The sequence below is a fragment of the Rattus norvegicus genome, chromosome 20, assembly GCF_036323735.1.
Source record: "Rattus norvegicus strain BN/NHsdMcwi chromosome 20, GRCr8, whole genome shotgun sequence".
Taxonomy (NCBI): Eukaryota; Metazoa; Chordata; class Mammalia; order Rodentia; family Muridae; genus Rattus; species Rattus norvegicus.
Window position 1 is genome coordinate 32,647,621 of NC_086038.1, and position 26,945 is coordinate 32,674,565.

General features: G+C 41.4%; 1 protein-coding gene and 1 long non-coding RNA gene across 2 annotated transcripts in view; one reads left to right on the forward strand and one right to left on the reverse strand.

Annotated features, from left to right (window-relative positions):
* The window catches only part of Slc35f1 (solute carrier family 35, member F1), a 388,376-nt gene that overhangs the window by 74,530 nt on the left and 286,901 nt on the right, over nucleotides 1-26,945 (forward strand). The window lies entirely within an intron of this gene.
* On the reverse strand, nucleotides 1,260-6,768 carry LOC134483927 (uncharacterized). The gene is made up of 2 exons (XR_010061135.1): nucleotides 4,704-6,768; nucleotides 1,260-2,574 (listed from the first exon to the last, which is right to left on the reverse strand). It is a non-coding gene; the product is annotated as an uncharacterized LOC134483927 (long non-coding RNA).

Consider the following 26,945-nt stretch of genomic DNA (forward strand, 5'->3'; position numbering starts at 1 on the left):
CAGTTCTCTACTTCTCGGCACTAATGAGATGAGCAGATGGGAATGTTTACACTCTTTCACTGACATTAAGAAAGAAGTTGACGGCAGAGGCGTCTCCAAAGGCATTCACTCAACTTTCTTGTGAGAAACCTATTCCCCAAATAAATGAGAACATGAAAAGGAAAAAGAAGTTTTCAAGTTGTTTGCCTGAATAAATAAATATAAAAAGAAAAGAAAAGAAATTTTGGTCAGAGCTACCTATGTAACAAATGCCCGCGGGCAGAGTTCTGTCTCACTCCGAAGAAAGCTCCTCTAAATGGGGTTGCCAATTAAGCTTTGAAATGGGATTGGCCCAGGGCAACCCACAAAAGGTATGGCCTGGTGGCCCTGGTGCAGTGAGGGCCGTGTCTTAAAGCATTAATTTTTGTTTTAACAATGTTCTTAGTAAGATGTGTCCTAATTAATTGGGTCTCAGCCCACTAGTTATATAGAACCCGGCTATAGGAGGATGTGATAAAGGGGCCCAGAATCTAGGGAGAGTGTTAGGAAGTTCAGTTCCCTCTTTGTGGTTATGGAAATCTCCCGTCAAGGGGAGTCTCCTCTGGCCTTCCTATGCATGCGCCTGCTGTGCTGAAGACATTTTTTTTTTATATATCTAATTCTATTTTATTTTTGGCTTAACCCGTTCTTATAATTTTTACGTTTTGAGAAATTATTTATGATCTTTTATGTTAAGAATTTACAAAAGCGTCATCCTCCATCATTTAAGAAAAAAAAGTTTGGATTTTTAATACAAGTGACGAACCTTGTGTGTGAGTCCAGGAGATTGTCCTGGGTTTCTCTTTGATAGTCCTGCCACACGAGTGACATGCGTTCAGACAACTTTCATGAGTTTTTAAAAGAAGCCACACCCGGCCACTCTCTGTACTAACACTCACCGAAAACCTCAATAATCAGAAATTCTTGGATGAGTTTTTCTTTGAACAGCATGCACTCAGTCTGGTGAGCATCTGTTTTTCCCATGATGCCCTAAATAGGCCAGTCTCTTCCCCTCTCTGTACACTTTAGAGTTCTGTCACTAGAGGGCGGTAACCCACATTGATGTCTCAAGTGGCAACAATTTACTCAAATCTTTTATCTTCAAGGTCAAATTAGAAAACTTGCCTCCAACACTGTTCCTTTCAAATTTAACATATTTTCAGTTTTAAGGAAATCAGATTTCATATAGTTGTTTCGGATTATATTGTAGACTCGGTTTTTAAGAGAATAATAGAAATAGGGACCAAAGATTTTATTTTCTTTATTCAGCACAAAATTTGTTTATTCTTTACTGCATACTGAGATGAGAATAGTTTCAAGACAGAAGATACTCCGTAAATATGCAAATGTAGATATTGAAGAAAATAGCGAAGAATTTAATATCTTGCACCTAAGTTTTATGTATAATCTCATTTTAATTGATGTTTTCCTCTTACTATAATGAAAAACCCCTCACTGCTAAAGCTAATTCTGCTATTTTTCTCTCATGGTTGGAAAAATAATGCATATGTTGCGGAAAACTCAGAAAAAATATTTAAAGGTAAACAGTAATTATCCCATAACCACAACTCACAATAATATTTTGGCATATTTGTTTTATGCTTTTTATACATAATTCCATGTATGATATGCATAGATATAAAAATAAAGTTTTGTGTGCTAGTTTGAAAAAACAGTGAAAAACCATTGATTTTTTTCCCCAGGGGTCATTGACATTACTTTGAATGTAATTTTAGGGACTGTCTTTTTGCTGTAACTAACAATGTGACAAACATCTACAGTCATAACCTTTTAAAAAATACAGCTGATGACTTTCGTAGAACAGATATCTTTAAGTGGAATTATTTGTAGATGAAAAACATGATCTATTCTTAAGGATTTTGACATATACATTTAATAATCACTTTCTAGAAAGGTCTTTCTCGCCAACTAAAACAAGAGATCTCTGAGAATCTCCAACTACGCTCTCATTAGTGTGCTCAGTGTTTCGTCTTCCCTCAGGGCTAGCAAAGCCGATTGGTTACTCAGTGCATTGGTTACAGTGTTATCAGTGCACCGGTTACAATGTTACCCACTGCATCTCATAATGCAGCCTTCTGTAGTGCCAGGGATATTGGCAACTTTCTAAGCTCAGTCATTTTCATTTCCTTTTCTTTTCTTTTTTAAAAATAGATTGATGGTGTTTTTAAAAAAAGATTTCTGTATATGAATACTCTGTAACTGTCCTCAGACACACCAGAAGAGGGCACTGGTTCCCATTACAAGTGGTTGTGAGCCACTATGTGGGTGCTGGGAATTGAACTCAGAACCTCTTCAGGAGCAGTCAGTGTTCTTAACAGCTGAGTCATCTCTCCAGCCCTTCCTTTGCTTTTCTATGAGTTACTTTTTCATGACTGTGTCTCAGTTAGGGTTTCACTGCTGTGAGCAGAGGCCATGACCAAGGCAAACTCTTATTAGGACAAAATTCAGAGATTCAGTTCCTGGTCATCAAGGCAGGAGCGTGGCAGCATCCAGGCAGGCATGGAGTAGGAGGAGCTGAGAGTTCTACATCTTGTTCTGAAGGCAAAAAGGAGAAGACAGATTCCACGTAGGTAGGACAAAGATATTAAGGCCCACACACCCACTTCAACAAGGCCACACCTATTCCAAAAAGGCTACACCTTCTAATAATGCTATTCCCTGGGCCAAGCATATACAAACCATTACAATGACTTTTGCCCATGTTTAAATTCAATATAAATTTAAGAATTTTATATTATTTATCGATATTGCAGTTCATCCAAACTTGTTGAATTAAACATTGCCACACATACAATGTTGCCATTTGATATGAACTGGAAATCCAGCCTCGATACGCCCCAGGGAGTCTTAAAACACATCATCCACATCAAACTTCCACTAAATTCCAAAGGAGGTGATGGTCATTGTACAGCCAGTAAAAGTCTCAACCTTCAATTTCTCCACTAAGAGATTTCCCTGTGAGGCTAGCATTAGTCCTGTCTGGCCTCAAAATCAGCTAAGAAGATTTTAATGTGTGTCAAGCATGCCAGCATAGGCAGTGGAAGGTCTGGTGCCTGCCTTCCAGATTCTGTCTCTGAATGGAAGTCAATTTCAGTTGTAACTCCTTTTACTCCATCCAGGCTGCGGAGTATTAATAGCTCTTTTTCTTTCACCAACACAGCTTGTTCACCAGTCATCAGCATCCTGGTATGTTTCTGATCCCGCTGTGCCCTGCCTTACATCAAAAAGAGAAAAATCTCGCTTAAAACACCCCTTTAAAAGCACAGAAATTCTATTATTGTGCTTCCTGTTCTTTTCTGGGGCTCTTAGCTCAAGGTCAAGTGAGAGGTCCTTAGCAAAAAGAAGCCTAGAAAACCTAGCCTTTTCTCCACTAGGGTGTCCTGGGAACATTCCTGCCTGTCCTCTGAGGGTCTCCATCAGATCCAGCTGGTATGGTTTCCTTGGGGAAGCCTTCTGTTTCCTAGTGTGAGTGAGTGAGTGAGAGTGCGAGTGAGTGGTGAATTTCTTTGTACGTTCCAGAGGGGGTGCTTGATTCATACTTCTTTGGCTCTGCTAGCAAAACTTTCTGGAAGTTCTCTTCCTTTCCCAGCGGCATCATATTTCTAATAGCACACTCACAAAATCCCTTCTACCAGGTGCCAGGGGCTTGGGACCTCCATTGTCTTTCTTGATCTCCGGATGGCTTTGTTTATGGGTGTGTGTGTGTGATATAGAGCCACCTGGCCCATGAAACTCAAAGCCTCATATGTAGGATTGCAGTGTCCAGCGTGGGCCAATTTATGTTATATTCTTAACAGTTGAAACAATATATGAGATGTAGCTTCAAAAGCCTACAAGACTAATCTTCCTCACCAGGGTCCAGGTCCTCACATGTGCTGGAGAGTCTCCAAGGCTCCAGTTGGAGACATGAGACCCTGAGTAGATGGTCAAGTAAATGTGGGAGATGAAGGGGACTGCAGATGTCCACGATCGTTCCAAGATCTTAATCTTTTCCATCTCTGAAGCCTAATGACTTTGTAGTAGTGGAAGAATTTGGGCGAGCATCCTGTTCTAGCACTGTATGTGTCGCAATGCCTAACTCAAAGTGACTGGCAGTGGAAGCCATTGTAATGGCCAGAAGTGTGACGTGATTTTTAAAAGGGCGAAGATTGAATGGAAATGTATTTGTTTGCATCCGTTTTTCTTGTTGGACAATTGTTAGTATTCCCTATGCCTGGACATGGTGTTTGCTCTTGGGTGAATAGTTTCTAGCTATTGGGCCAGTGAAATCTCTGTCTCTAAGGGAGCTGGAATTTTTTTAAAAAGAAATATGCATAATTGAAAAACTTAATAGCATATAGCACAGGAAAGGCTGACTAGAAACACACACAGTATATAAGGGAGCCTACGGATTGTGTGCCAACCAATTGGCGATGTTGATAGTGTACCTGGAGAAAAGGGAAGGAGGGTCACAGAAGCATCTGAGTGCCTTCTGTGGACTGAAGAGTCTATAAAGCATCTTGTACTCACTATCTCCCTCCCTCCCTCCTTCTCTCCCTTCCTCCTTCCCTCCCTCCCTCCTCCCCTTTCTCCCTTCCTTCTTTTCTTCATTTTTCCCTTGACACCCCCCACCCCTCTCTCCTCTCATTCTCTCTCTCTCAAACCCCCTCTCCAATCCTTCCTACCTCTCTTTCTCCTCAGAAAAGGGGAGGCTTCCCTTGGAAATCCACTCCCCTTGGTATGTCAAGTTGCTGTAAAATTAGGTACATCTTCTCTTATTGTGCCTAAGCAAGGCAGCCCAGTTAGGGGACAGTGATACGAAGGCAGGCAACAGAGACAGAGACAGCCTTGCTCTTTCTGTTAGGAGTCCTACATGAAGACTGAGCTGCACAACTCTTACACATGTGCAGAGGGCCCCTAGGTCCATCCCATGCATGGTCTTTGTTTGGTAACAAGCCTCTGTGGGCACAGGTTAGTTGATTCTGTACGTTTTCTTGTCGTGTCCTTGATCTTTCCAACTCCTTCAATCCTTCCTTCCTCTCTTCAGTAGGATTCCCCAGGTTCTGCCTAATCTTTGACTGTGGATCTCTGCATCTGTTTCGATTTGTTTCTGAGTGAAGCCTCTCAGGTGGGTGTCAATAGGTATAGCAGAATATCATTAATAGTGGCAGGGGTGAACCCTTTCTCATGGCCTAGGTCTCGAGTTAAGCCAGTCATTGGTTGACTATTCCCTCAATTTCTGCTCCATCTAAACCCCTGCACATCTTGTAGTCAGGAAAAAATATGGGTCTAAGGTTTTATGGCTGGGTTAGAGTCTCAGTCCCTCCACTGGAAGAATTTTCTGGTTACAGGAGATGGCTAGTTTAGGTTCCAAATCTCTCATTGCTAGGAGTCTCAGTTATAGTCTACCTCATAGATTCTTGGGAGTTTCTATTGTTCTAGGTTTCTAGATTGCCTTGGACATGCCCTCCCCCTTCCAGTTCTCTCTCCCTGTACTCTCTCCTTCCGACTTCCCCCCACTTGACCCCCCCTACTCCCCTCCCTATAATCTTCCCCCATCCAGTTCCACCCTCCATGTCTATGATGTCACAGAGGGATTCCAGTGACCTCCATGGGCTGTCTTTGTTACTTAGCTTCTTTGGTTCTGTGGATTGAAGCATGGTTAGCCTGTACTTTATGGTTAATCTCCACTTATAAATGTGCATGTACAATGCATGTTCCTTTCGGTCTGGGTTAACTCACTCAGGATGTTATTTTTCAGGTTTATCCATTTGCCTGCAAATTTCATGATGTCCTTGTTTTTTTGTTTTTTGTTTTTTTTTGTTTTTTGTTTTTTGTTTTTTGTTTTTTGTTTTTTTATTGCTGAGTAGTATTCCGTTGTATGAATGACCCAATTTTTTAAACCCATTCTTCAGTTGAGGGACATCTAGGTTGTTTCTAGTTTCTGGTTATTATGAATAAAGCTGCTATGAACACAGTGGAGCAAGTGTCTTTGTGGTATGGTGGGTAGGTGCCAAGGGTGGTATAGCTTGGTCTTGAGGTAGAATTATTCCGAGTTTTCTGAGAAGCCACCACATTGATTTCCAGAGTGGCTGTATAAATTTGGATTCCCACCAGCAGTGGAGGAGTGTCCTCTTTGCTCTACACCCTTTCTAGCTTGTTCTGTGGCTTGAGTTTTTTTTATCTTGGCTATTCTAACCGGTGTCAGAGAAGATTTGCGTTTCCCTGATGGTTTAAGGACATTGAACATTTCTTTAATTGCTCCTCAACTGTTAGAGATTCCTGTGTTGAGAATTCTAGGTTTGGATCTGTACCCCATTTTGCATGCGGGTACCTGTGCTCACATGTGAAGGTCAAAGGACAATTTTGTGAGTCATTTCTCTTCTGCTTTTATAGGTGTTCTGAGGATTAAACTTACATCCCTAGGTTTGAAAGACAAATGCTATTACCCACTGAGCCATCTTGCTAGCCCAAGTTACATTTATTTATTTATTAAAGTTTACAATACTTAAAGTTTATCTTACAGCAGCAGAAAATCCTGAATTGGATCATTGGCCTTGGATTATTGGAGACAAAGATCAGGATTGGGAATGGGACAGTTTTGACCTCTGATGAAAGTATAAGTGGGCAGATAAATATCTGAGCTTCTGTCTTGGGTTCATAAATGAGACAGGAAATGGAAGGAAAAGTCATGGGTAGAGGAGGAAGGGGCAGTTGTTGAGGTTGTGTTTTCTGAACTGGAGAGCAGAACCAAGGTGGTGCTGGAGATGTAGAGAAAGTCATTATCGAACATTGGGGTTGTTTGAATGTGTAGTACTAAAGGAAACCACTCAGGGAGTAAGGTTTGTGGGGCTGAGAGTAGCTTCTCTTGAGCATTTAAGATGGAGAGGGGAAAGAAGAAAGAGGGAAGGGGAGGGAGAGGGGGAGGGGGAGAGTGAGGTGGAGGCAGAGGAAGAGGGAGGGGGAGGAGGAGGCAGAGGGAGAGGAAGAAGGAGGGGAGGGGGGAGGGAGGGGGAGGAGAGGAGGAGTAGGAGGGGAAGAGAGAGGAGGGGGAGGAGGAGTAGGAGGGGGAGGAGGAGTAGGGGAGGAGGGGGAGGGAGAGAGCCATGCAGGAAGGCCACTGGGATGAGAAAGTTTCTGCTTGGGTGGTGATGGTACATGAGGAAGGAGGTGAGGAGGGCTGAGGATTTCCTGAGAGATAACAATTAGTTTTTCAGTTTTCATTAGAACACTGGTACCTACTTATTTAGAAGTCTCCCTATGGCCTTACTTCCAGGTATCCATGAACATGCAGGCTGTGGACTTTACTTACGAGTGATGACAATAGGCTACATTAAACTGGTACCAGTCAGGATTTATTTTTAGAGTCCTCATGCAGTATGACAAAAGCTACTGTACTCTGAATACTTATCCTTATACCCACACATAAATGCAGCTCTAATCTTTCATCAATGAAGCTCCATTTGGAACAGACAGAGACTACCACAGAGATCCACAACTGCCCAAAAGGTAGAGGATAAGTAACTGTGGCATGGCCAGCCCTAATTGGTACCTCTCAGATACAACTCCTACATGTAAAGCTTGGGGAATATTGTACAAAACAGGGAGGAAAGATAGTATGATTAGCACACCTGGTGCTAGTGTCTTTTATTTATGACAAAGAAGCTGCACCATGAAGTTTCAACAACATGGCTGCTTGAACCAGCCTGCGCAGTGATAGTACCAGCTGACATAGCATCACATGGAGATAGGAGAAAATTCACAAGGCCCTACCCCTAAATGAAGAACCTCAGGCCATCAATGGCTGCTAAGAGGAGATTCATCTTCTACTCTGGGGATGTTAAGCCCCCCTGATAGGTTACCAATATCAGTAGTTCCCTCTAAACACGTACATAAGAATAATACTAAATGATCAGTAAGGTGTGTGTGTGTGTGTGTGTGTGTGTGTGTGTGTGTGTGTGTGTGTGTGAGAGAGAGAGAGAGAGAGAGAGAGAGAGAGAGAGAGAGAGAGAGAGAATTATAGAGGAGATCACGAACTTGAGAAGGAGTTATAGGGGACATAAAAGGAATTGGAAGTAAAGATGAAGGGAATACTATAAATACAATACTTAACTATAAAATTCTCAAAACAAAAATTTAAATTCTAAAAAGTGTAAAAGCATGAGGGACAATTTGTGTACTGACACCCATACTGCCCTTGTATTACACCTGCCTTTAGGGTGGTTATTATAATTATTTTCACATTGCCTTTTGCTCTGTTGCTTCATGGAGGCTAAGGATACAGATCAGAGTTGGACATAGTAGGCATGACGTCATCTTCACTTTCAGGACTGCAGCTCCATGATCTTAAGGTGTTAATAAAATATGAGGTTCACATTTAATAATAATCAATTCCAATTTCCTAATCTGTCAGTGTAGAACTTATATTAAAACATATTTATTGATTTGAAATTTCTACCTTTTTTCTCTAAAATACCTTATCCCATTTAGAACTCTTTTCATACTGCTGTGATTCATCTCCTTAGACAAATCATTTATAGGAAAGGAAGTAATTTTGGCTCTGCTGGATGGTTTTCTATCACACTTCTTATTAACTCTCCTTTCTAGAATGACAAACATCTCTGAGAGTTACTAGATGCAAAAGAAGTGTAGGAAAGGAGACCAATGAGTCAGTATTTTATCAGGATTTGGGGTAACTTTGAAACTCTTATTTTCAAAAGAACCAAAGACTTCTATGATTTCAGAGAACATGCTTCTTCTCCCACAGGTAAAGGGAACTTTGTTGAAGCTCACATTTCATCATGGATTCCTCTATGGCTTCAAGTTGCTTCCAATTGGTAAATCTTGTCCATGAGAACTTCCCGGAGGGAAACAGTTAACACTTAGTTGCGTGAAGAGCCACGCTTGTTGATATAGCTCCAAGAGTTAAACCTATTGAAACCTAAAACCACCAGAAAATTAACCAACCTGATTCGGCATCTGGGATACTTTCTACTGCTATGACAAACTATCCGATGGAAAGTGTCCTAAAGGACAAAGGATTTGTTTTGGCTTGTGCTTTCAGCCCATCATCACTTGGCTCCTTTGCCCCCTCCCCGGGTAAGGCACAGCAGCATAGTAGAGCCGTCTGACTGACCTCACATTGGTTAAAAGAGAGGTGATGAGGGAGAGGAAAAGAATGGGAAGAGGATAGAGTTCCTTATTGAATGCTGCACAGGAGACCTGTTCTCTCCAACTAGGTCCTCACTCCTGATTGGATTACCTCCCGATAGTCCAGTAGATGATGAAGCCACCAATGGATTCATCTCCAGACAGTACCAGAGTCTTTGTGATCCAGTCAGCTACCCAAACCCTTACCTGTAACCATTGCTTCACTGGAGCCAATGCTTCAACACATGAGCTTTGCGGGGCACACTTCAGATCCAAACTGTACTGGGGATATTCCAATGATGTTTGTTGACCTTCTTCCATCACCAGATTCTCTAATGGCTCTTAATTATCCATGGACCAATACCTTTATTATGGTAGCACTTAATCTCTCCATCTTCCTCTCTGCCTCCCTTTCTTGATTTTGCTCATTGATGTGGGCTGGCTTAGACTGCAGACTTTGTTACAGATAAAGAATATAATTTTCTTTTTGCTGTACTTGTGTTGACATGGTTATCACTGTGTCCCCACCATTTGGAGCAGGTTTGAAAAGCCAACCCAAGTCATTCTTTGTGTGTGTGTGTGTGTGTGTGTGTGTGTGTGTGTGTGTGTGTGTTGGGGTGGGGTCTTGGTATGCTGTTTGTTATAGCTAAATTCTTAGCTTTTAATTGTAGATATAAGATGTGCTTATCCAACATGAAAACGTTAGAGGTGAATTTTCTCACATCCTATAAGGTTGCCCAGTCCATTGCCTTACAAGATTTAAAAGCTGCTGTAAGCCTATCACATTGCTTTTAGAAAAATGAAAGAACCGTTTTTTTCTTGGCCTGAAAAACTCTAACATTTTCAACTCATTGGTGAATGACAGGAATATCTTTAAAAGTAAAGGTAGTAAAACCCATTTGTAGATAAGACGTGGTACTCAAGTCATTGTATTTTAAACTATAATCCTTGTTTCTCTTTCTTCTTTGTTGTGTCTGTTCTGATGCTTCCTTTTTAAATGTTAGACACCAGGGTACATCTGAAGTCACACTCCCAGTTGCTGTTGGGATTAGACTTCATGAAGATGGAGACTATTGTGAAATGAACGGTCTTCTCTACTCCTGAATGAGCTCTCTGACAGGCGTATATATTACCTCATAGAAATCTGCCCTCAAATTCCTTTTAGAATCTTCCCTTCATTGGCAATTTAAACTGTAGGAAAGAAATAACAAAACACTCAGTTTAAAAAGTGACTTGTTCTTGACAGCACTACAATCCCTTCTGTTTTCTGTTATCAGTAGAAATGCTGGAGTCTTTTCTGGATTTGCCACAGGGCAGACTCACTGCCTGTTCATAGGTGGCTTGCGAGTCAAGAATCACTTTCCTATTTTTAAGTTGTACAAAGACAATCAAAAGAGTTGTCTCATGACAGAAAACGATTATAAAATTCAAACTTGAGTAGTTAGGTGTTAGTGGATTGCAACAATGCCTGCTCCTTTCCATGTTACCTGTGGCTGCTCTTGAGTTTAGTAGTTGCTGCAGAACCTACTCCGTTTACTCTCTGGTCTCACCAACTCTGTCCCTGATGAATGCTTTAGGGATGTTAGCGTATGTAATCACCTGCACAGTACAATGCTCTCTCTGTCTCTGTCTCTGTCTCTGTCTCTGTCTCTGTCTCTGTCTCTCTGTCTCTGTCTCTCTGTCTCTGTCTCTCTGTCTCTGTCTCTGTCTCTCTCTGTCTCTGTCTCTCTCTCTCTCTCCCTCCCTCTCTCTCTCTCTCTCTCTCTGTGTGTGTGTGTGTGTGTGTGTTTGTGTGTGTGTGTGTGTGCTCGCTCGTTGGTCTCTGCTTACTGACAAGGCTTAGGAAGGAGACGAACTGACCAGGTTGAAAGACACAGGACTGACAGAATTGAAAATTAGCCCAAATCTGTTGGATAGGCAAGCACTAGACCCTTTGTCACAGCTCAATTGCACTTCTTATTGATTATCGACTTTATTGGTCTTCCTAGTCTCTACTAGTCCATTATATTTTTTGTACAGGAAAGGTGAGCTTAATTGGGTCAAGACTCTATGGACCTCTTTCTGGTTGTTGTTGAATAAGTAGGTTGCCAAACTATGTACTTGATTGAGTGTTTAGTACCGGAATCTATTAAACTGTGCAGTTAGTTTAGCCCTAAGCTGTATGTAAGAATAAAAACATAATGTGGTGTTATTTTGCCAATGGATCAATGATGAACATTCTAGAGTAAATTGCTGAACAAATACCCTGTTTAATGCAGGCTGGAACTTAAGAGAGAAGCTGACTTAACCAGAGGATAATATCACAAGTGGACCCTTGTTCTGAGTTTAGTGTCTGTATGTGATGATTAATCACAGATGTCAAGTTGATGAGATCTAGAATGTCCTGGGAGGTGGACCTTCAGTCATACCTATGGAAGATTATCTTGGTTAAGTTAATTGAAGTGAGAAGACCTGCTGATTGTGGGTGGTACCTTTCTCTGGCTGCCCACTGTGGGTAGTACCATTCCCTGACTGCCCACTGTGGGTGGTACCATTCCATGGGCTTAGGTCCTTGAGTATATAAAAAAGGTGAAAGTGAGCTTTGCATAAGCATTTGATTCTGTATGTTTCCTGGTGGATATAATGGGATCAACTGTCTGAATTTCCTGCTATTGTAAATTCCCTGCATTGATAGACCATAATGCAACTGTAAGCTAAACATGCAAATAAGAGCAGCAAACACGTAATCTTTTCTTCTTTAAGATGCTTTTGTTGGTGGATTTTAATCATAGAAACAAGAAAAGTAACTTGAGCTTTCTAATTTGAACAGAGATTAAGATAATTTAGGTTCTTCTGTCTCTCATGCTAATACTTTAGTTAAAAGCAAACATTAGACAACTCACAATTTACTTGTAGTAGGCACACAGGAGGGTAAAACGCTCGTGAAAACTATCCAGATTTATAATTTAACTTGTACTCGGCGTTGTCACATTTAAAAAGTCATTGCACCACGCACTTCGAGTGAAGCATCTGCAGATGCTCATTAAACACCATAAAAGAGCATACGAGACCATTGAATCCCTGTGCAACTGTCTCTGTATGCATCTGTTAAGTTAAGGCGCCCATGTAAGAAAGTTCCCTTATGCCTATAATCCTGGTACTGGGGTGGTAGAGACAGGAGGACCCTGAAGTTCCCTGGCCAGCTAGTCTAGCAGAATTGACCAGTTCCTGGCTTAGTGGAAGACCTTCTTTCAAAAGGGAAGCTGGGGCTAGATGGAAGGAGACAGCCGAGTTCAACCTGTGGTGTCTGCAGGCATACGAATACATGTGCTCATGTGTGCACATCACTATGCTCAACACTCTCTTCTAAGGGACTATAATGGTTCCTATCTATAACACTCATTTTTAAAACTTTTTTTTAAACTTTCACTTCTTTCAACTGGTGAAGAAAGCTCATAATATTTAAAAATTTTTTCCTCCCTTAATGTAATTTTACATTTGTGCAAAAGAAAACACATAAGTACTTAGGTTGACACCTTAATGTTAGGCTCCTTTTATTTGTGAGTACAAGAAAAAAATAGCATTATCTTGAAAGAAGATGGAGAATTTTGTGTTGTAAACAGAGGTGTGATCCTCAGGGAACCTCATGGAATCCATAGACACTGGTGGGATGCGGGTGTTCTAAGGGACAGGCAGGATATGGACAAGTTTGGAGGTTGGCAGCTATGGTCTTTCTCCAACTCTCTCCAGCCAGTTTGTCTATTGGTTCTGATTCTTTGTTGGGTCAGCTTGTTTCCGAAAAGCTGCTCCTTCTGTTTCTCCATTCACATGTTGGAACCTGGCCTTTCGTCTGTGTACCTGAGGCCGAGTAGTATCCCAGTTCCTGGTCCTGGCAGTGAGAATCTGTTTGGCTTAGTTTTGATCACGTGGCCAGCAAGAGCCAATCAGTTCTGGACCGGCATATCCTAGCATTTATTTCTGCTACCAGAGCCTGTGATGACGGAAAGAGAAGTCATGAAGAAAATGAAATGGCAGACTGGGGCAGTCTCAATGGGATTGAGTAAACCCAATGATCACGCAACCCAAAGAGAAAAATGTGTTTCCCTTGCTAGCTTTACTTTTCTTGCTTAACTCAGAAAATCTTGCCGAGATTGTACAACTATAATCCTTGTTGTTGTTTGTTTGTTTTTCAAGGCAGGATCTCGCTATGTAGTCTTGGCTTTCCTGGAACTCCTTATGTAGACTAGGCTGGTCTCAGACTCACAAAGATTTGCCTCGCCTTTGCCTCTCAAGTGCTGGGACTTAAAGGCGTGAGTCACCACACCTGGCAAGATGAAAGGTTTGAATTTGTTTCTTCTGTTTATTTTCAGTAGATGCTAGCACCACCTGGTATGCTGGGCTGTTTTGAAAACTGGCTGCTGACTGGCCTGTTCCCAAATCCTGTCCAGATCACAGCTGCCTTTGAGTACCCGAGGGTAGTTACCTCTGCATGAGTGACGCCGACCGTGTTTGTCATGTTTGGCCTTCAATTTTAGAAGGGAACATTGTTACCTTTTCGAACCCAGACTACCAGTCCACATAGATACCTGGAATGGGGGGTCTGGGAACTAAAGGACAGGGGCAAGAGAAGAATAGAGCCAAGACAAAGTTCTGATCAAGGCTTTATTGTAAAGCAGCAGGCTTATAAAGGCAAAAACCTTAAGCCCAACCCCTAGACGTGACAGATGATGTGCGGGCAGCCAATGGCAAAGGTTTCCGTTTCTCCGCACAAGCCTCCCCTATCAGGCCAAAAGCGGAACTCGCAGCTCTGGCGGGGAAATTCCACCAAGCGCTGTGAGAGCAAAAACAGCTGATGCGGCAACAGCTGCTATGCCGGTCGGGGCAGAACCTCCACATCCACCCTGGAGGATTTTGATAGATGAGGAATCCTGGGCTTTACCTCACTTCTTAAAGGAGGCGGAAATCGTCTGGTATTTCTGAGGCATCGTTTCTCCTGGAAACTTTAAAGTGGGTTTTTGCTATCACTGGAGCTCTTCCTCAAGCCCACGATTGGTTCCTACTCTTGGTTTCTGTCTAAGCCTGTGACAGGCAGTGTGCTAACTGATGAACAAGGACTGGAAGAAGTTTGTGTCTGTGGTTAGGTAGTCAACGATTCACAAGTGTTCAGGGGGGTTGAAGAGCAGTATCCGTACATAGTACTGCGACTTGGAGGAGCTCCACACGAAGGTCAGGTTAATGGGGGCCAGCCTGGGCTTCACACCCTGTTCCTCTTTCAGTTCCACTGTCTCCAGACCTACAATATCACCTTTCTCATAAATCATTTGTGCATATGCAGATCCACTTAGGATTGTCTGCAGCTGTCCATGCCTGGAGGATTCCCACTGTTTTTAAGTGCTGGAAAGTTCTAACAGTTTTGGTGTTAAGTGATGTAAGTGTTTGGGCTTTCTTCTCCTTCTTTTTTCCAATTCCCACTACTCCAGTCTTCCTTCTCTCCACCCTCCCCTTCTTTTTCTCTTCCTTTCTCCCCCTTTCCTCTTCTCCTCGCCCCCTAGACCCTTTCTTGTCCTATCCCTTCAGGCCACCTCACCCCACTCTCTGAATGGATTTAGTGTTTTATCAAGAGCTTTTGAATTTGAGCTTGTTCATCTAGTTAAGCCAGGTCTCACAAAGCCTGCCATTGGGTGGAAAGAGGATGGGGGGAAAAGAGCATGGATCTAGGAGAAAGAAAGACAAGTTGGTACTTCGCTAAGCACTATGTCCCGCATATACAAACCTCATGGCTAGTAAAACGCTATTCCATCCCAGGCACATGAAGATTAAGGTCGCGAATCATCATATGCCAGGGACTTTCTCCAAAACATACTATGTTATGTCTGTTAGATAACCGACAATTTCCAGTAATACAAATGATCATAACGTCTACAGTCTAGGAAGTACATTTCTGAAGCTTATATAGGTAACATTCTTGTGTCTTTCTGAACGGAATCTGTTCCACGCATGGCCCGGAATAGGAGACTGTGTGCTCTGTCACACCGCTGTGCTGTAGATTAAGAATGTCTGTCAGCGGTGAAGTAAGCGATTTCCACCTAAGACTTGCCGGGTAACTGGGGACTCTGGCATATAAGGTATCATATCTGGGGAAAAGCCTGCCTTCTCAAAGCAGTGTTTGGTCTGGTTTTCATTTTGAATCAGAAATTTAATTTTAGGGCATTCTGAATTTATTTTATGGTGAAGGGGTTAAAATGGAGATTAGATAGTAATTTCTCAACTTACAAATGATTTGCCCTTTCACTAATGAAAACGCTCAAAGATCCAAAGGACAATGTTTAAGGTTCAGCCTTCAGATGCTGGAACCAAGCGAGTGTTTTCCTTCTTGTTCAGTTGAATTCGTCTTTTCAGTGAGTGGGGTTATGTGTGTTATAATCACAAACATTAGACGGGATAAAGTGGAACGACAAATAATAATAACACTAATGACCTTTGATTGGCTTAAGGAAAGGAAGTGAGGAGACGAGACAGAGCTTCTAACTTGATTTTTTTCACAAGCTCTCAGAAACATCAGTCATTTGGTCTGACAAATGACAATATATTTTTTTTTCCAGTTTGCAAGCTCTTCTCTCTCTCTCTCTCTCTCTCTCTCTCTCTCTCTCTCTCTCTTTTCCCCATGGTTTAAAATTGCCTTCATGAGTAATTTCTGCTTTAGGGTTATCTGAGTCATTTAAAAATTATAAGCACAATTTATATAATGTCACCTAAAGTATATATATGCAAATGCATACACATATACCTATATGCATTATGTGTCATTTTAGGTAAATATAAAATATAACTCTCTATGGCTTACAAAAAGAAACCTTTAGTGTTATTTATGATTCCTCCCTCCGTCTCCTTCTGTGCTGTTCTTCCTCACCCTTTCCTATTAAATACTCTCTGTTTCTCCCATTTCCCCCTTCATGTTGCTAGTACCACCAGCTGTCCTTTCTCCATAGCTCCTGTCCCCACTGCTTTGGTCCCCTTTAGTTTCCTTGTTTTGGTGGTTTTTGTGGTTTCTCCTGGATATATCCTTATAGCTGAAGGAATTTAAAAGCCATTTGGTTAAGTGCCTTAATCCCATGTTACTTCTACTGTATTTTTTCGTGTGGGAATTCTGAATCCTCCCGTTTGAAATCGAAGTCATTTTCTTTAGGAGATAACTAGACCTATATACTAAGAACCGTCTGCTTTGTTAGAAGCTGTGAGTTGTGTTAGAGTCACATTTAGACTGAGTTGGTACCATATGCCTTGCTCTCCTTCCTCTCCCAGTAGAGTGTCGTCTCTGCCCCATCTACTGGTAATATTCCTCTGAGGTTATTTGACGACTGAAGGAGTAATTTTAGAATGCATGCATAAGAAAATTAAAATATTCTGTCTTACTAAGTAGTGCAGCTCAGGACAACTCATTAATCGCTGGTTTCTTAACATTTGCATTGCAATTTGCATCTTGCTGAGTGATGTCATCCACACCCACTCACAGTATCCCAGACCCCCGAGGATGCCCAAGTGCTTAGGGGTTTAAGCTCTCTGTGCAATATGGTATGGCATTTGCATACACTGCATACCTCTGTATGCATTTTCTCCTGTACTTTAAGTCACCTCTAGATCATGTATAACACCTGATAAGATGTACGTACTGTGACAATAGTTGTGATGTGTTATTTGGGTGATAACAGTGCAGAAAATGGTCTTTGCCTGTTCCCTGTAGTTTCTATCTGAACATTCAGTCTCGTTTGTGAACCTAAACACATGGGTACACATGGATGCAGAGGAACGGCACGCATGTTCTTTGGAACATGTGTCTACTGTGTGCTGAACCCTATGTTAGGTTTCAGAAGATGCGTGAAAAGCACAGAAGACACCTGCGTCATTCTCAAACTTGTTCTTGACTTCTGGGATGCACTGGATTTTAGGGTTATGGATTCAGAAGAGTCAATCGATGGGCCAGGTACCGTCTGTGTGTCTGCATCGGCTGTGCTTGGCGTGTTGGTGCCGCCAACCCATCTTTAGTGGGTTCTTCTGTAAGTTGATACACTCAGTTTTGACGACTTTGTGCAGATGGAGAGGATTTGTGCCTCAAAACATAGTGTAAATTAAAAAAAAAAACCCAAGCATTTCAGTGGTTCTCAATTTTATTAGGAATCGAAAGGGACAGTCTAATAGCAGAAATTCCTGAATATGGAGGAAAATATACCGAAGAAAAATTACTTGGACTCTGGATCACGTCAAGATTTTCAGAAGCACTGAGCAGAGTCTAGGGTAGTTCAGTGCCTTCAATCCACATTCATTGTCTCAAAACGGGGCCTGCAAGATGGCTCCACAGGTAAAAGTGCTTGCCACCAAACCTGAGAACCTGAGTTTCCTCCTTGGGACCTACACGATGGAAGGAGACAACGGACCTCAAAGTTATATTCTGACCTCTACAGGTGCAGTGTGGCATGCAGATCGCGTCACCAACAAGACATACAATAAAATCTTAAAAGAGAACAGAAAACCCCACTGTAGAGTAAACGTACCGCTGTGCTCTGATTTGCATATGATATCTAATCAAATGCTTTCTGCTCTTTAATAATGACAATTTCAGAAAATTCTTTTGTTGTTGCCTCTGTTCTTTGGGTGCTCTAGACCTGCTGAGGGATCTAAAGTCCTACCTCTGTCCTAAGACTCAGCGGTAATCACTGTTTAGAGCGGAGGGACGCTTGTAGAGCTCCATCTTGTAATCAAAATATCCTAATGAGTTTGGAGCACTTAACACAAACAGAACCCCTGTTTGGTCTCACTGGTATCCGTAGCTGGCCTGAGTTTGCACTGGACCTCAGAGATTTTCCTGTCTCTGCCTCCTGGGTGCTGGGATTAAAAGCACTTGCCACTAAACTCAATTTAACATGAAGCATTCAATCTTAACTTTTTACTAATCATATCATAAAACTACCCTGTTGTTGCCATTAAGAAATCTTTGAAGACATTTTCAATGTCAGAATCATGGGCCTGGGTAAAAATTTTTGAGTAGTTTTAGCTTTATGAACTTAAACATTGATACATGAGACCCTTACTAATATGTCCTTTAATATGTTATGGTTTTTTTTATGTATTTGAATATAATTGTTTGTTTTCTAATAATATTGTCTGGAAATTTTTGATGATCCACAAAAGAGTTAATTTTAAAAGGAACAAACACCCTTTCTCCTTTTTAAAAATTAATTAATTTTTTACTTTGTTTTTATTGACTATTTTATTTATTTACATTTCAAATGTTATCCCCCTTCACAGTTTCCCCTCTGCAACTCAAAAATATTCTCCTTTCATTGAAAAGTATTGCCTTGTTTAACTTTATGTTGATTTGGCTGACAGCAGGATGAAGTTTTCCTTATTACTATTGGTCATTTTCTAATTTTTGTTTGTATTTGTTGAACACTTTTCTCTCAAACTTTCAAAAGTTCTGTAAGTATCATCCCTCTACTAAGAAAATAATTTTTTTCTCATAGGAAACATTGGCCTCTGTTTTTCTTTGCCTTTTAGTTTTGTGGCACATTTAAAAAATAAATAAGTCATTTGTTAAATTTTATCAATTGATTCTTTTGACTTCATTTATTTCATAGGAAGTCCTTTCCTGTCCTGGAATTTGATGTTCAAAGGAACTTTCTTTTCATTTTTAAACATTCATTTTTCTGCTTTTTTCCCCCTTAACTTCTTATACCTCTGCTTTCTGTATCATGTAAGTTGCTATTTGTTTTCATTTACTGGATCCTTGACATCATTGTGCTTGTTTAATCCTTTAATTTGGGGAGTTAAAGAGGGTGCACTTTGAAATTGTGTCAAGGGGTATTAGTTGATTGTCTGATCAATCAATCGATTGTATGTCTCTGTCTCTCTGTCTCTGTCTCTGTCTCTGTGTGTGTGTGTGTGTGTGTGTGTGTGTGAATGTGTGTACACCTGCATATTGTGCAACGATTGTGTTTGGAGGTCAAAGGCAACTTTCAGGAGTTGGTTCTTGCCTTCTATCTTGTTTTGAGACAGAGTCTCTCTGTGTAGCCTTGGCTGTTCTGGGACTCACTGTATAGACCAAGTTAGCCTCAAGTTCACAGAGATCCACCTACCCCTGACTCTGGAGTGAGTGCCAGGTGAGTGAATAAATGTGTGTGCCACCATGATTGGCTCTAGCCTTTCCACCCTCCTTGTTTCTGCCACACAGCATACTCTTAGCTCGCTGAGTCTTCTGCCTCTGCTCCTCGTGCCCCACTCTTGAGGGCGGAGGCTACAGGTGCATGCCATTTCACCTGCCTTTTTATCTGTGAGTTCCTGGAACTGAACTCAGGTCCTCAGACTTGCACAGCATTCGTGGCCATGAGCCGAGCCATCTTCCTGGTCTCTGTCCTCCTTTAATGTTCTGAAATCCTCTGCGTACCAGAATGGAGAACACCTGCCCTGTGTTCTTTGATAAATATCACCTCTGCCTATTCCATTTCATTGCATCTGATTCCTCATCATGTCTCCCCTTCTCCGATTACCAAAGGCTGGTATTTGTAGTTAAATTTGATAACCACAAATCCTAGCCTTTGTCCTCTCAGCCTGGCTCTTATAAAGATTTTTTGTTCCTTGAGAAATCAAGTTAGGAAACGCGATTGCTTTGTACCAAATCTGCCTTTCTGACTGAGAGAAAAGGCTGACATTTGTAGACATCAGAAATATTTTTCTATGCAGCTCTATTTTTCTGTGAGAGATTTCTTTTTTAAAAAATGGAATGGCTTATGGCTGTTTTTTAAATGCTATAGAGAGAGTCAGAGTGAAAGATTGTTAAAGTTACACTGGTGGAGAGAGAAATTCAATTTCTTATTCTGAGATTAATTGCTAGTCTTCCCAGCAGTCACCAGTTTCTCTGGAGAGTATTTTAGTCCCATTAGCCTCACCCTCTGCAGTCTCTATGAGAAAGATAGGGATTTTGCAGATGGCATGAGGCCATGCCTCATTTCTGGTTGGATCACACCATAATGATGCCACTTATTCATCCATGAAAGCTTGTGGAAGTGCACAGAACATCTGCACATAATGCAGCCATTCATGCAAAGAAGGCTGAGGACTCTGTTTATCACAAGCGATCTGCAAGCTCTCTTCCTGCTCAGTCAGACTCAGAAGTTTCAACTGCCCTGGGAGAGAAGTGCCAGCAACCCATTAGCCTGATGAGCCAATCTGCAGAAACATGCTCTCTCTGCCCCTGCCCCAACCTCTGCCCCCTGCATACCTGGCCTGAGCTGGGGCTCAGCCAACATGCACTGAATTCTTCTGGAGCCCCAAACGGTAGCATTTTTCCTTCTGTAGCTCCACTCCCAAACCACTGCTTAGACATATGGCTTCCCATAGCAGCGTTTACTCTTAACCACATGTTCTGCATAAGTTTTAGCCAAAGCCAGTTGGGAGCATTTTCGATTGCAGCAATCTTTCAGATCGATGTTTCAGGAGTACCATCTCAATGAAAAGCTTAACAGGCATTCTCCTTCGTAATCATCTCAAGTGTTCGTTCATGCATTGTAGATAGGCATTGACAGCTGCTGAGTGCTAGCAACATCTTACGGATACGGTAGCAAAGGAGGAGGAGGTTGTCATATATCCTGCCACTTAGTTCAAGGACAACAAATGAACAGGGGCTTTAAGAATTATTATTTTCCTAGAGAAAACTCAGCTTTTGTTTGTTCATTTGTTTGTTTATGATTATATCTTAATTTAGATTCTAGCCAAAGGAAAAGCCTGGTATTACAAACAGGTACTTTTTAATAAAAAAAAAGTATTTTTTAATTTACTTATTCACTTTACATTCCAATATTGGTTCCCCTCCTCCCAGTACCCTCTCACCCAAATCCTCCTCCATTTACCTATCCCCTTTTCCTCTGAGAAGGGGGACCCCTCCAGGTATCACTCCCTCCCTCTAGCACATCAAGTTACTATAGGACTATGTGGCCTCCCACTGAGGGCAGACAAGGTGGTCCACATAGGGGACCAGGATCCATAGGCAGGCAACAGAGTGAGAGACAGCAGGGTACTTTTGACAGTTGTCCTTGTCTGTTGCCTTTAACTGCTTGACTTCATAGAAATAAATTCCAGAATTCACATGTGCTGTAATAATGGCAGTGCCAAAGTCATGGAGTTCGGCTCCAGAGTGGGCCTTAGAGTGTTAGGTTTCTATCACCACCATAACAATTCCCTACACTGTGTCTTAAAACAACGCACGGAGGGCAGTACAGCACTGTAACACAGCACTCTGAGGGTTTCTTCCTTCATACTGGGCTTTTCAAGGCAGAAATCAAAGCATCACCTGCTGAAGTTCTTGGAGAGAATCAAGTTCATGGTCCGTGACAGAATGCAATTCCTTGTCATCACAGCTCTGTGTTTTCCCACTGGCTATCAGCCAGGAACAACTGGTAACCACCTGTGCCCTTCACGTTCTGGCCGCTTCCATTCCTCAACCAGGAGCATCACCACCCAAACTTGTGACTTTCAACCCGAGTTCATTTCTGTTAGTTACAGGAAAAAAAATCTTTTGATTGCCGGTGTGATTAGACTCATCCACATTGATAATCTAGGATTATCTCCCAGATCAATAACCTTATATATGTCTGCAACATCTCTTTTGCTATGCCAAGTCACGTATCACATATCCCAGGGATTAGGATATGAACAGCTTGAAGGTGTCCTTTGGTTGCCTTTGAAGTCCTTGCAAGTGTTCTCTGTGACTGGTTAAACACTACAGCCTAGATAATGAGTGTACAAGTACTCCATTATATAGACAAAGAAACCAAAGCTAGAGGAAGCACGGTACTCACTAGAACCTTGTAGCTGTTAACTTGACACTGGGATTAGAACTAAGGCTGTCTCTAAAGCTACCCTTTCTAAAAATCAACCAAGTAGGTAGGAGAGGTGGTACATGTAGTCCCAGTACCCAGAAGGCTGAAACATGAAGGTTTTCAGTAAGTTTGAAGCCAGCCTACAATAAGACCTTGTCTATACAAAAAAATAAGAAGGAAATAATAAAATATCATTGATTAAAATGTACTTGTTCGCTGTTAAACAAATTGGTAGATTCCTCAGAATTCGTTGGGATTTCCAAACAAGAAGGATGAGGATTAATATACACATTGTTTCTAGAGACAATTTTTTTCCTTAATTTTTTTTAGTTTTTAGGCAAACCAATTAATTTAACATATCATTGGGAAACAGATAGCAAGCCTCATTATTTGTATATTTGGCAATTTTAGTAAATATCCTGATCTGAAAAGCAATATTTTATAACATTTGCGTTCTCCATTACATCTTAGAATGACATCTGTTGCCTTCTCCCCTCCTGTAAGAATTTCCCATATCCATGACTTTACCACATCATTATTTCCTGTGTGCCACTTCTGACTTTCCCACACCATTATATCCCATGTCCATGACTTTCCCACACCACTATCTCTGTGTACCATTCTTGACTTTCCAACATCACCATCTCTTCTGACTTCTCCCATCCTGTAAGAACCCCCCATATACTACTTCTGACTTTCCCACATCATTGATTTTGGTTTTTATCTCATTATGAGAACACAAGTAGAACCACAGAGTTTACTGTTCAGAAGATAGCTATCTTTACTGAATAGTTTTAATATCCATGCCTCCTTTTATTAAATAATATTTCAATTCCTCAATTTTCTAACACTGGTATTTATTATAAATCTAAAGGTAGGTTCTAAATGTATTTTTCCATTTGAAAGGTAAATCAGATACAAATATCCAAGTGTTTAGATAAATATCACAGAGAACCTTTAAGAATTCCACTCAAAATTGAGTTCAATGATGAGGTGGGAAGAGAGTCTTACACGCTCAGTGCCTAGGACCTAATACTGGTAAGTGCTAAATAAATAAATACTGAATGGAAGAATCAATAGGAATTCTTACATTTTACACATACACAATGAGTCCTAGGCAGAGGTCTGCTTTAAAAAAAAAAAAGAGGCGCCAAGTACATTTTATTTGTACATCTTGATAGAATGGATGAATTTCATTGTATCATTAAACATCAGACCATTGTTCACGTGAGGATATATAAACTATATATAACATATCTGAAAGAGTGGGCAATTACAGGTGACTAAATTCTAAGTGAATTAAATGATCAAGGAAAGAACTCCTTAAGACCATTTCCCCTCTTACAGAAGCCAGGATTCTCCATGGATGGGAAACAATACAGAGAGAGACTGTGGTGTATATTTAATGTCTTCCTGTCTATTTTTACTTAAATGTTTCAGAGGATAGCAATGTTTGTTCAGGGTATTGTTTCTGATATACCACCATGTAAGGAAATACAGGATTCATGTATTTACTTGAGGTGAAAAAAAATCTCAAAACCACATTTCAGGTGCGTGCTTATAGCCTAAGGGCATTGCATCAATACAGAAGCAGACTCTTGCATAGTTGCACGGGACAGGAAGAATGTCCTTCTATCTTAAATACTAATAGTTTTCCAAGGATATATTAGACTCTGTCCCAAATGACAATCTCTAGCAGAGACGATGGCAGATATATGCCCAAAACTCTTTTTCTATGATGTGAGATTTTCTAAACCACCTACAAGAAAAAGCATAAAACATAAGAAAAATCTTGAAATTAGTTTAGGGAGATTGAGAAACTTTGGCTGTCATTCATTCAACTTCAAGTGTGCTATTTTTACTCATTCTGTTTTATATTTAGTTTTACGTGAGTTCTCAATGGTGACATCACCTATTCTCTCTGTCCTATGGCTGTGAACAGTCATGCAATAATATTCTTATTTCTTCACACAATATCAGATTCTCCTCAGGAAATTGAACAGTATATCTTTGTTTCATTAGTGCTTCATGTAGAAGGAAATGGGCTGCGATGGATTCAGTGTCTTAAATCACACCCAAAGACGTTTAATTATACAACATCCATGGGATGTTGATGTCAAATGATTTAGGATGCCTGATCTCTCCTAGCTTTGCATGCAAGTTTTCCTGGAAGGATCTTGACTAAATCCATACATTCTTGTGGGCATCAGATTGTTGGGACTGGTTAAGATAGCTCTCCCAACAGTCCCATGACAATGAAGAGTTATTTCTTCTATTTCTTGATGATGAACTGCATAGTTACCATGAAAGCATCACAAAGGGATAAGCCCAAATTCGGAAGGTTCTGGCCACTCGCTCTTCCTTCCTTCCCAGTGACCTGTGGTCTCTCATCTGGCCTCATACAAGAGGCTGGACAGCCCAGTAGGCTTTACTTCATTGGGAGTTGTCCTGGGTAGATGTGGGCACTGGTATACCTCTCACCGGACAGCTCTAGTGGTAAGCTCAGAGTCTGCCATGTGGCTATTGACAGACGAGAGAAAAGAGGATCTCTAGGGCTGCAGTGATGAGTCAGTCAGTCCCAGACCCTTGGCAGCTCCCTTGGCCTGCTTGGCGATTTCCAGTCCAGTGCGATGCCTTGTCCCAACATCCAGGGAGTTGGTGACTGAGGAATGACTGGATTGTCTCCTTTCTGCACATACATGTGCATACAGGCACATGCCCGCAGGAGTACCTGCAGATACACACACAGTCAGATACACACAGAGTCAGGGGGAGGAATTAAAGGAGAGAGAGGGAGGGAGGGAGAAGACAGGGGAGGAGGAGGAGAGGAGAGCTAGTTCGTCTGAACTGAAATCCAGTTTTCTCAGCAATGGAACACCATAGTGCCTACTTCATGCAGTGATGAAGATGATGACTTAATAGGTACCAGGCCTTCAAGCAACCCCCATGACCATCTCCACTGTCATATCTACAGTTCAGAGTCTTTTTCCTTAAAATGACATTCAGTACCATCTTGAGCATCAGATCTAGAACCTGGGTCAGTCCTGCTTGGAAGAGAGAACAGCAAAAGTCAGAAAGACAACCCAACTCACTGCTCCCCAGACAGAGGAGAGGGGAGGGGAGGGGAGGTCTCGGGGGGGGGAGGGGGAGGGGAGGGGAAAGGAGAGGAGAGGAAAGGAGAGGAGAGAAGAAGAGGTAGAGCTCTGAGACTCCTTCTCCTTTGGTCTCTTCATCCATTTTCACAGATAATGATTCATAGCTGCTTTACGGGGATATCATGAAGAGCAAATAAAAAAGGCATGTGTAAGTAACTCACACACACAAATCACCAAGATATTGCTACTAGTTAGCATTCTCTTCACACTGGTGCAGTGATTTACCAATACCGTGAGCAATCTGGATAAGTGTGTAGAGGGTGCCTGTAAATTGTGGAAATCCTCAAAGTAGAGAATCAAATGGAATAATACAGGTGCCTGGAGAATCCTGTGTTGAAGCTTTTATTTTTGTTCACGTTGAAACCTGAAATTGAATAATTTGTCTAAATATTCTTAGGGAAGTAACATGAGTAAAAATGTTAGAGCCCATTTAGCACCTGGAGTTTCTGTTTTGTCACAGCGACTTTTAACACTGAGTGAATGTGCTAAACTGAATTGTGGCTATTTTGATTATTGTCAGAACCATCAATTCTTCTACAATATGATAACGTTGGCTTAGAAAACAATTCTAATTGTACTAGATCCCGTTCTGCCGTCAACCAAAAATTCAAGAAAATGGAATTCAAATTTTCTTACAGATCCATGTTTTTTTTATGCACAAGCCGTTGTTCCAGATGTGGTGTGTGATCTCTGGGGAAGGTTGCAGTCTTGGGTGGAGAAAAACACAGTGCATACAAATTAAGCATCCTGATGGGGATGGTTATTCCCTATCCTGCTAGGTAGAATATGGTAATGAAAACATTACTTTAGTTTGACCTGTGCGTGTGTAAAGGGTTTCCAGAGATGGTGATGTAGAAACTTGACATGTGACTGTGGGACTGTCGAGACAGAATAAAAAGGAAGAAAGGCATGGGTGGTCCCAAGTTTTTATGGGACCTCCTGTCACATGATCCTAATGTATGTGCACTGTCAACATGCACACAGGCTGTGAAGAAACCACAGGAAGCTGCGAGGCTGACATTTAACAGCTTTGCTGCTGCACTGCAAATGGTGAGGACCACTGAAGAGGACCTTGCCTCATTGTTGCTGTCAACGAAACCACTTTTCTATGAGTCTTGTACACTTGAAACCAGAATGTTTCCTTATATGTTGCCTCTCTTGTTCTACCACACTGTGTTATGACTTCTCCACTATTTTTTTTCTTTCCATTGCCGTCAATCACATTAGCTCTGTCGTAGCTCATGTTCCCACACTACTTGTAACTCCAAATATTAAGGGGAAGTCCTGTCATGGTAAACTGAATTCCACGTGCATATATACCTTGATATGTATATATATTTAACGGTTTTGCACAAGAATCTATGTCTTATCTCACATTTCCGTGGGTCAGAAGACCAGTGATGGGTTGGCTGAACCTCGGCTCCCTCTCACTAAGTCGAGCTTAGTTGTCATTTGGACATTTGCTTTCTAAATATTGTCATCTCTGTTAAGTTGACATCTTAACACCCATGGCATCTAAAAGCCAGCCCTAGTTCCTATGGTCTCCACAGGCTTTTGCACCACATAGACCTTAGTTCTCTTCCAAGTAATTATGAATAAGTCTCTGTCTTCCAGTTCCTTTCCATCCCTAACAGAATCTTCAGTAATTGTCACCCAGTAAAGGTGGTGACTTTCCCATTGTGTTTCCAAGCTCGTTCTGCACTCAAGGGAAGAGGATTATGATATAGACTTTGCCAATCAGAGAATTCTGCTTGTTGTATCCATGCCTGACATT